At 36.7% G+C, this 9364-nt stretch overlaps 2 long non-coding RNA genes across 3 annotated transcripts; both read right to left on the bottom strand.

Annotated features, from left to right (window-relative positions):
- LOC110871301 lies at positions 1-2489 on the bottom strand. Its single transcript, XR_002553631.2, has 3 exons — positions 2349-2489; positions 1543-1618; positions 1-224 (listed from the first exon to the last, which is right to left on the bottom strand). It is a non-coding gene; the product is annotated as an uncharacterized LOC110871301 (long non-coding RNA).
- A 2847-nt stretch (positions 2490-5336) lies between these two features.
- LOC110871300 lies at positions 5337-7751 on the bottom strand. 2 transcript variants are annotated; one of them, XR_002553630.2, is made up of 3 exons: positions 7664-7751; positions 6858-6933; positions 5337-5560 (listed from the first exon to the last, which is right to left on the bottom strand). It is a non-coding gene; the product is annotated as an uncharacterized LOC110871300 (long non-coding RNA). The 2 variants fall into 2 exon arrangements; XR_002553629.2 differs by having other exon boundaries at positions 6858-6938; positions 7664-7727.
- Positions 7752-9364: the final 1613 nt, after the last annotated feature.

The following is a 9364-nucleotide window of genomic DNA, read 5'->3' as shown; positions in this document are numbered from 1 at the left end:
TAAGAGCCCAAAAATTTCTTTCTTTACTAGACATAATACTTACATGAAGGTTCAACTACAAAATTTCATACATTCATTGAAAAGGATTTACCACGTTCCATTTTATTAATGCTTCAAAACTTATATTTGTCAAACTATGTGACCGATCCCTTCCCGTACAACCCTCGCTCTTAACTCGATCTTCAATTCCTCTTTTCTTCATAATGAAGCTAAGTCCACGTCACCTGCATTCACCACATACATTCACATCGTTAGCAACCAGTGACATCATACATAAGTTTTAAACATGCATAGTTAGGCGTCAACATCTCATGCTTTCGTTTATGTTAATCCATTCATCCATCCATTCGAACACCATCATTGGATTTTAGTGTCAAACCCACAACTTCCAATATTAGTATACCTGCACTTCCATTTCATTCTCAATAGAAAAACGGTTAGCATCGTTAGATTTCATTCATATGAATAAGTCCGCATATACACATAAACAAGTCTCATTCATTTGTGCATATATTTAAATTCCAATTCATGCATACATACCTTTCTATTCGTACAAATACTTACAATTTACATCTTACACAATATTACATGCAAGTCCTAAACACAGACGTCTATACATGTAAATTACATACACATAAATCTCCATACTTACACGTTCATAGTCATACTCACCTACGAGTTCCAATTACTTACATACAATCAAACACATACCCACATGTATAACTACTTATTTTATCCTTATGCATACCCACAAGCAAGTTCCCTTCTTACCCATACTTGATAATAACTCTCTCTTAAATTTGGGTTGCATTTCGGAAGCTTTAAAACGGGTTCCTTACTCATCCATAACTCACACAACTATTTGGTAAAGTTAGGGTGCATGTCGGGGGTCTAACGGGGCTTAGGAATGGGCTTACGGAGCCCGAGAATCAAAGAAAACAAAGAAACTGACTTAACTAGCAACATAGGGCGTCGACCAAAACCCACCAGCGTCGGCGACGCTGGTAGCGGCGTCGGGGACGCCTTTCTGCAGATCTGCACTCCGTTTTTTGCTTATTTTCACCGTTTCGACCCCTGTTCGTGCACCCCGAACGTCCCAAAACGTAAAATAATATTTGTCCAAGCCCCCAAATCATTCTAATACTAACACTCATGCCTTAATGGTCGAAACCTTACCTTACCCCGCTACCTAGTTTTGACCCGTTTGATCTTTAATACACACTTTCCGACTTAGTTAACATTTTTGACCCATTACCACAAAACTAAACTTAGAACTTCATTTGATCTTACGTTCTTACATATCTCACTATTCGCAACATATGACAAAATTGACAAATCTTTCTAAATACTAAAAAGAGGTTCGAAACTTACTTACACTTCATTATGTTATGACAACAAAACCTCATTTGACCCATTCCATCTACTTAGCGAGAACCATCGTTTTCATTCAACCAAATCCAGGATTGACTTCGTAACATACTCAATTATCTAGAACACTACCTTATTTAAAACAAGCTAAGAAGTGAAATCAGAATCACTTACCTCGAGTGTCCGTTTCGTACATGCTTCCTCATCCCTTTTCCGTTTGCCTTCCATGCTTTCCCCTCTAAACATGATCCTAAACTTTCATACCATCAATATTACTACTTCATTAGAATAAACACACATTCTAACATTGTATTCATTTTCACATTCGTAATCTATTTAAACTTTACTCGTCAATTTCCAACAACGCAAAGTATTAACTAGAATCATATCTTTTCATTCCCTACTCACATAGTAAAACACATATACAACTAAAAGATCATATATGCACACAACACAAACGATTTCTTCCGTACCAGTCAACTCATAATTCACGATTAACAACATCATAAAAAAATTAGCTATCTTAACCCTAATCTTGAACCCGACATCATCCTTACTAGTAACCCACATTCTTGTTCTCTTAAGCATTTCATCGAACACTTGGCGGGTTTCGCATTAAAGCATAATGTACAATATATTTCATGTTCATCTTCCTAATTTTTGTGCTCACTTGTCATTAACACCTAAATAGAAATCGCATAACTTCGCACCATACTATTTCTAACTAACAATAACCAATCACATAAATCAACACACATTCAATTTTTGCATAAGATTTGACATGGGTAGTATACCCATGTCGCCACCCTACCTATAGCAAATGGGTTTTTCCCCAAATCTTCATCATAATCAAAATTTAACATACTTTGGCATCTACCTATTCATTATCACTAACATTCATGCTTAATCTTACCCTATAATCACATATTACACAAAACCCACTTGATCAAACATCATTAAAATACCAAAATTCGACTTACATGATGGTAGAAACGCTAAAGTGATCGACAATCTTGGTTCATGCATTAGTTTAGCCCTTCAATCCCCCTTCAATTTGATGGATTTTGGTGAAACTAGGGTTTCACCTCACCCTCTGCCCCTGATCGATCGTATATACACACACGCACACTCTATGTGTGTTTTTAATTTTTATTCTTTTAATGTTTTAAGTTTTGCCACTTTACACATTTGGCCCCTCAAGAATAATATGTATATTATTAAGACCAAGACTATCCTTACTTATTCATAACTAGCTTAAATTAAAATTCTCATGGAATTTGGGGTGTTACAAATCTACCCCCCTTAAAGAAGGTTTCGTCCCCGAAACCTCTTTCTTTTCTTCTATAACCCGTCTAGTTTTATTCTTCGTTCACCCACTCATTCAAGTTACATTGGACAACTTACATAAGCATGTTGTGAGAAATTGCCTAATCACAGATCCCATAGTCCATAATTTGAAACTAGCATCCTGACATATTGTTCATACTTATAAAGATTTTAAATTTTCTTGCGATGACCAATCCCTAGTCATCATTATTTTATTCATTTTCGCATTCAATCTCGTTCACTCGTACACATTTAACATATCGTACTTATTCATACGGAGGTACTTTCTCAATGATAGCACAATTTTTTTTACATTCATATATTAAGTAATTTGCTAACCTTACTACCTCGGTGCAGTACTTGAACATGCAGCAACGAGTCAGTCCTCTTCGTCACCATCCATACCATGTTTCGGATTGACCTCGTTCATCCGTGTGACGAGCTTTCGCTTTCAAACATTCTTTCACTGGCCTTGCTAGGGTTACCACATCCTGCTTCCTTATTTATATATCAATACTTTCTCAATTCCTTCGTAAGACATTTATGTGTTTCACCTGTACAAAACATGTCAATACGTGACCATTTCTTAACATATCATTTCAGTTGTTTGACCCGCTCACGATGGTTAAATACATAACTGTTCTTTCGCAATTCTTTAACTTATTTATCAACTTCTGCAGTTTGACTTTTCAAAGTCAACCTGCCACTTCTTTCTCATTATAAATACACATAACGAAAAATACGTTGGTACTTCTTGTCAATTCAAGCATGCATTCAATTTCATCGCTTTATGCTTTAGCACTCCTCACGTATACTTGTCCTTTCCATTAAAACTTAGGTATTCTACCCGGGTCGTAACCCGTCATTCACCTTGACTCACTAGAGTCGAGTATTAATATATCTCACGCCTGAATTCATCCATGGTTTAATTCTTATTAGCTAAAACTTCTTACCACATCATCCATTTTCGATGTCTTATACTTACTTAATGGACCAAACCGCTCTATCCATTCTTTTATTACTTTTTTTATTATTAACAATTCATCCTCTTTCGGCTTTTCAAAAGTCAAACTACAATCACTTTCTTATCTGCATTTTATTACTTGGTTTACTTACTTATTATTATATTTTGTTTGACCATCAGAAGTCTAATTTGTAAATACGGTCTTACATTTGCCTATCAATTATTCTATTTTGGCTCATCCATCTCTAGTCGAGTCATAAACTCATATTAAATGCATAACTTTTATATATACCTGACGCGAGTCAAAATCCATTGACTAGTTATCCATACCTTGCTTGACTATTTCCCTCCGGTTTGTAACATTACATTACCGTACATCATGCTCACCTACAATTAAATAACTTAACCATTTCAAACCTTAAATACCGGGATCAAATGGTGCTCACCATTTGACCCATATAACCCATTTATCCTTACATACAATACATGAACGTGATTATATTCATATATTTACATATATGTATATATATATATGTTTAAGACATAACTTGGATAATATTTGCTTTTAAAGAATATTTACTTGCTTAGCCTATAATTACTTACATATTCAAATCTTTTCATTTCTTATCATTCATTATGTTTCGAACCCGTCCCGCGGTTTATAACATCTCATTCCTACTTTTATTCTTTCTTTGTTTTGAATCCGTCTCGCGGATTCTAACATATCATTCATGCTTTCATTCCTTTCATGCTTTGAATCCGTCTCGCGGTTTCTAGCACATCATTCATGCTTTCATTCCTTTCATGCTTCGAATCCGTCTCGCGGATTCTAGCACATCATTCATGCTTTCATTCCTTTCATGCTTCGAATCCGTCTCGTGGATTCTAGCACATCATTCATGCTTTCATTCCTTTCATGCTTTAAATCCATCTCGCGGATTCTAACATATCATTCATACTTTCATTCCTGAAAGTCTTACATTCCTCTTCACCCCCACGTCCACCTACTACCTAGTTCTAGCGGACATACCTGTAACAATTATCACGGTCTCACGAACGTCATATGTTTCTTGTGTACTGGCCAGGTACACAATCCGCATACTAGTTTCGTGTCTTCGTGTAATCGCCACCTTATGTCCGAAGAATTAAGTTTCGGCACGTGTAACATTTTCAAAACTTCATTATCATTCCATTATTATATTCACTTAAAATTTTTTTCTTTCACTTGCTAGATTTTACCATTACATGTACTTACATATATTAAATATACATACCTGGAATCAATTTATCTTACTACGTGCCTTGGTGTCGGTCCAAGACTGTACTCGCCGATCATCCTCTCCAACAACTATGCTTACCCTTCATATAACATACTGTTAGTTTTTCATAATATACATGCTTAAATACACACTTACATTAGCTTCTACCTTTAAATTTTGATCGAGTCTTGGATTGTACGGGTTTCTTGTCACAAGAGCACTCTGGTTTGAGTTCAAGTATTTACCTCCACATACTTGATTTCCCTCAAACCATGGCTCTGATACCAACTTGTAACGCCCATATTTCTTATTCCAAATAAGTACTGTTATTTATAAAATTCGGGCATGACCCGTTCGTATTATGAACAATCCCCTGTAAGACTAACGTGTAATAACTTGAAATACGACACAGCGGAAAATAAGAGCCCAAAAATTTCTTTCTTTACTAGACATAATACTTACATGAAGGTTCAACTACAAAATTTCATACATTCATTGAAAAGGATTTACCACGTTCCATTTTATTAATGCTTCAAAACTTATATTTGTCAAACTATGTGACCGATCCCTTCCCGTACAACCCTCGCTCTTAACTCGATCTTCAATTCCTCTTTTCTTCATAATGAAGCTAAGTCCACGTCACCTGCATTCACCACATACATTCACATCGTTAGCAACCAGTGACATCATACATAAGTTTTAAACATGCATAGTTAGGCGTCAACATCTCATGCTTTCGCTTATGTTAATCCATTCATCCATCCATTCGAACACCATCATTGGATTTTAGTGTCAAACCCACAACTTCCATTATTAGTATACCTGCACTTCCATTTCATTCTCAATAGAAAAACGCTTAGCATCGTTAGATTTCATTCATATGAATAAGTCCGCATATACACATAAACAAGTCTCATTCATTTGTGCATATATTTAAATTCCAATTCATGCATACATACCTTTCTATTCGTACAAATACTTACAATTTACATCTTACACAATATTACATGCAAGTCCTAAACACACACGTCTATACATGTAAATTACATACACATAAATCTCCATACTTACACGTTCATAGTCATACTCACCTACGAGTTCCAATTACTTACATACAATCAAACACATACCCACATGTATAACTACTTATTTTATCCTTATGCATACCCACAAGCAAGTTCCCTTCTTACCCATACTTGATAATAACTCTCTCTTAAATTTGGGTTGCATTTCGGAAGCTTTAAAACGGGTTCCTTACTCATCCATAACTCACACAACTATTTGGTAAAGTTAGGATGCATGTCGGGGGTCTAACAGGGCTTAGGAATGGGCTTACGGAGCCCGAGAATCAAAGAAAACAAAGAAACTGACTTAACTAGCAACATAGGGCGTCGACCAAAACCCACCAGCGTCGGGGACGCCCCTCTGCAGATCTGCACTCCGTTTTTTGCTTATTTTCACCGTTTCGACCCCTGTTCGTGCACCCCGAACGTCCCAAAACGTAAAATAATATTTGTCCAAGCCCCCAAATCATTCTAATACTAACACTCATGCCTTAATGGTCGAAACCTTATCTTACCCCGCTACCTAGTTTTGACCCGTTTGATCTTTAATACACACTTTCCGACTTAGTTAACATTTTTGACCCATTACCACAAAACTAAACTTAGAACTTCATTTGATCTTACGTTCTTACATATCTCACTATTCGCAACATATGACAAAATTGACAAATCTTTCTAAATACTAAAAAGAGGTTCGAAACTTACTTACACTTCATTATGTTATGACAACAAAACCTCATTTGACCCATTTGATCTACTTAGCGAGAACCATCGTTATCATTCAACCAAATCCAGGATTGACTTCGTAACATACTCAATTATCTAGAACACTACCTTATTTAAAACAAGCTAAGAAGTGAAATCATAATCACTTACCTCGAGTGTCCGTTTCGTACATGCTTCCTCATCCCTTTTCCGTTTGCCTTCCATGCTTTCCCCTCTAAACATGATCCTAAACTTTCATACCATCAATATTACTACTTCATTAGAATAAACACACATTCTAACATTGTATTCATTTTCACATTCGTAATCTATTTAAACTTTACTCGTCAATTTCCAACAACGCAAAGTTTTAACTAGAATCATATCTTTTCATTCCCTACTCACATAGTAAAACACATATACAACTACAAGATCATATATGCACACAACACAAACGATTTCTTCCGTACTAGTCAACTCATAATTCACGATTAACAACATCATAAAAAAATTAGCTATCTTAACCCTAATCTTGAACCCGACATCATCCTTACTAGTAACCCACATTCTTGTTCTCTTAAGCATTTCATCGAACACTTGGCGGGTTTCGCATTAAAGCATAATGTACAATATATTTCATGTTCATCTTCCTAATTTTTGTGCTCACTTGTCATTAACACCTAAATAGAAATCGCATAACTTCGCACCATACTAATTCTAACTAACAATAACCAATCACATAAATCAACACACATTCAATTTTTGCATAAGATTTGACATGGGTAGTATACCCATGTCGCCACCCTACCTATAGCAAATGGGTTTTTCCCCAAATCTTCATCATAATCAAAATTTAACATACTTTGGCATCTACCTATTCATTATCACTAACATTCATGCTTAATCTTACCCTATAATCACATATTACACAAAACCCACTTGATCAAACATCATTAAAATACCAAAATTCGACTTACATGATGGTAGAAACGCTAAAGTGATCGACAATCTTGGTTCATGCATTAGTTTATCCCTTCAATGCCTCTTCAATTTGATGGATTTTGGTGAAACTAGGGTTTCACCTCACCCTCTGCCCCTGATCGATCGTATATACACACACGCACACTCTATGTGTGTTTTTAATTTTTATTCTTTTAATGTTTTAAGTTTTGCCACTTTACACATTTGGCCCCTCAAGAATAATATGTATTTTATTAAGACCAAGACTATCCTTACTTGTTCATAACTAGCTTAAATTAAAATTCTCATGGAATTTGGGGTGTTACAGTAATATGATTAAGTTGTCCTATTGAACTTAGATCTTGGGATCTCCAGTCAACTAAGTTAGGTTTCCCGCATATTCCCATTTATCACGGGCTTTAGTCCCATTCCTCTTGACGACGTTTCTACTAACTCTCTGCTTAAGCCTTTTATTAACGGGTCTGCAATGTTATCCTTTGATCTCACATAATCAATTGTGATAACACCCGTTGAGAGTAGTTGTCGTACCGTGTTATGTCTATGTCGCATATGCCTTGATCTGCCATTGTACATCAAGCTTTGAGCTCTACCAATCGCTGATTGGCTATCACAATGTACACATATGGCTGGCAAAGGCTTTGGCCATCTTGGAATATGATGTGCACAAAATGCAACATATAAATTACATCAATTCTGGCATAAAACTAACCCTTTTTTAGTACTAATGTTGGAAAAAGTGTGTTTTTGTACTCCTTTTGTATTTTCAGGATTAAATGAGCTCAAATGAACAAAAGAAGCAAAAAGACAGCTAAATCTAACATAAATACAAGAAAGGAACAAACGTGGCATGCCCGACCCCCCGACAGCATCTTCCCAAGCAAAACAAGAGAACAGAAGGCTGAACACGCCCCGTGCTCAGTAAGCACGGGGGCGTGCCCAAGTGTCAGCAGAAAAGACAAAGTTGTAGAAGCTTCTATCGCCCACCACGGGGCCGTGCTCAGCGGACACGGGGCCGTGCTCAACTCTAAGATTCGCAGGATCTAGGGAAATCTTGATAGTACAGATACGCTTCTGCACACGGGGTCGTGCTCAGCGGACACAGGGGCGTGGTCAACTAATGCAGACAAACTGCAATTAATGAAGAAAGAGAGGAGGATGGACACGGGGCCGTGCCCGAGCTTCTGTTCAGCCTATAAATAGGAGTGCTTGGATCACTTGCAACTCATCCCTTGGCACACCACCTCTCTCACACTTCACCCACCATCCACCGACATCACAACACCATCATCCACCACCATCATCCATTGTCCATCATAGAGTGTGAGTCGTCTCGGGATCCAAGATTGATCGTAAGAGTTCTTGACAATCAAAGGCCATGTTTGCCTAAGTCTCTTACATCACTTGGTGAAGACAAGTGTCTAGTGTAATACTTTTTATTTTTAATCTTTTCGCACTTTTTATTTGGTTATGTATTAATGACTTTAATAACTAGTTTCTTATGTTGAAGGTGATTCTTCCTTATCGTTTGTCCGTGGTGTCTTGGCATTATTTTACTGTCTATATAAAATAAAAGATTTTCACCATTCATATCTCCACGGTCTATATGGAGATATGTTGGCTACCTGGTCGGGGGTTAAGGGAACGGTTTGGTAAGAGTCTTGCCATTGTTCAGTGTATAGATCCTGCAAAGGACCTGG

Source organism: Helianthus annuus, chromosome 17, assembly GCF_002127325.2.
Source record: "Helianthus annuus cultivar XRQ/B chromosome 17, HanXRQr2.0-SUNRISE, whole genome shotgun sequence".
Taxonomy (NCBI): Eukaryota; Viridiplantae; Streptophyta; class Magnoliopsida; order Asterales; family Asteraceae; genus Helianthus; species Helianthus annuus.
Note: the sequence above shows the minus strand (reverse complement) of the source record. Positions and strands in the feature narration are given on the sequence as shown.